This window comes from Gavialis gangeticus, unplaced genomic scaffold (genome assembly GCF_001723915.1).
Source record: "Gavialis gangeticus isolate Ggan-Ray unplaced genomic scaffold, GavGan_comp1, whole genome shotgun sequence".
Taxonomy (NCBI): domain Eukaryota; kingdom Metazoa; phylum Chordata; order Crocodylia; family Gavialidae; genus Gavialis; species Gavialis gangeticus.
Window position 1 is genome coordinate 119,617,744 of NW_017729024.1, and position 2,100 is coordinate 119,619,843.

Below are 2,100 nucleotides of genomic sequence, written 5' to 3' on the forward strand. Positions count from 1 at the left end.
AAAATACGACCTTGAAGAAACTAAAACAAACTTACTTCTATGCACAGAGTAATAATGCAGGAATTTTTTTTTATCTCAAAACATATACCTGAAATAAGCAGTATTAGAACTTCTGGTCTCTGTCTGTTTTTTTTCTAGTCAGAGAGGCCAAAGCCTGACTAAATTCACTTCATTTATTACGTGGGCCCAAAATATGCTCAGCTGCATACAAACATAAGAAACCATTTAGATTACACCCATGAAAGAACTTGTAAACAATACAAGCCAAACAACTACACTTCCAAAGAATAAAGCTTCAAGCTCCATTAATGTATTATAATTTTTTTTTTTAAATCTATAGAATATATAGTCTGCCCAGGTAGCAAAGTTGGGATCCAAATCCAAACTTTCCCTAATTTATTCCTCTTATTCTAGAGATGGACTCAAGCAAGAGTGCTTAGCTTCAGAACTGAATGAACTTTTCCTGAAGTTCGGGGCTATTGGAATAAGAAGTGTGCATATCTAATTAGATATATTCACTATTTGAAATGACCAGAGACACATGAGGCGTGAACAGGGGTGGCAAACAGGGTAGTTTGCAAGCTGTTCACTGAGAGCAAGAGGAGGAAGTGGAAGAGAAGCCAGGAGCTGGCTTCAGAAGCCAGGAGAAGACAGAAGCCAGATCCTGCTTCGGGAAGGTAAGTGAGCCAGGGCTGTTTGTGTGTTTGGCTTGCTGAGTGTTTGTTTGGTGGACTGTGTGTTTTGGTGTGGGCTCTGAGCAGCTGGGAGAGTTGCTAGCTGGGGTGATTGCTGCCTGTGACTGACAAAAGCCCTAAAAAGGGGCCACAGCCAATGCGGGCCCAGGCCCAGGAAGGTATAAAAGGAGATTCCCTGAGTGACCAGGGCTAGCAAACAGGGCAGTTCACAAGCAGTTTGCTGGGAGGAAAAGAAAGCGATGGGTGGTGGTGGTTGGAGACTTCCTTTTGAGGGGGGCAGAGACATTCATCTGCCAGCCTGACCTGTTGTCTTGGACAGTCTGCTGCTTTCCCAGAGCCTGGATCCAAGATGTCATGGAAGGATTACCGAGACTCATCTGGTCCTCTGACTATTAGCCCACGCTGCTCATCCATGTGGGCACCAGTGATACTGCCAGGGGTAACCGTGAGCAGATCAAAAGTGACTACAAGGCTCTGGGTGCAAAGGTGATGGGGCCAGGGACTCAGGTGGTGTTCTCAATCATTCCAGTCAAGGAGCAGATGAATCCTACAGGTCAATGTATGGTTGCACAGATGATGTTGCCAGCAGGGCTTTGGCTCCTTCAGCCACAGGATATTGTTCCAAGGAGAATTGCTAGGAAGAGATGGGATCCCCAAAAAGAAGAGAAGGTGACTATCATAGCCCAGCCTCTGGCACGGATCTTTCAAAACTCCTGGCACTCTGGTGTAGTGCCCAAAGACTGGAAGAAGGTCAATGTGGTGCCTATCTTCAAGAAAGGGAGGAAAGTGGATCCGGCTAACTATAGGCCCATCAGCCTGACTTCTATCCTGGGGAAGATCTTAGAAAAGTTTATTAAAGAAGCCATCCTTAATAGACTGGCCAACGCCAACATCCTAAGGGATAGCCAGCACGGGTTTGTTGCAGGTAGGTCTTGCTTGACCAATCTCATTCCTTCTATGACCAGGTGACCTATCACCTGGACAAGGGAGAAGAGATTGATGTCATATATCTTGACTTCAAAAAAGCCTTCGATCTGGTATCCCATGATCACCTTTTGGTGAAACTGGCCAGTTGTGGCCTTGGGTCCACCATGATCCGCTGGCTGGGAAATTGGCTCCGTGGTCGGACCCAGAGGGTAGTAATTGATGGCAGTTACTCATCATGGTGTCCTGTGACCCGTGGGGTCCCTCAAGGCTCTGTCCTTGGACCCATATTGTTCAACATCTTCATTAATGATGTGGACATTGGAGTCAGGAGTGGACTGGCCAAGTTCGCCGATGACACCAAACTTTGGGGCAAAACATCCATGCCAGAAGACAAGCAAGTGATCCAGGCTGATCTGGACAGGCTCAGCAAATGGGCAGACGAGAGCCTGATGGTGTTTAACACCGAAAAATGCAAGGT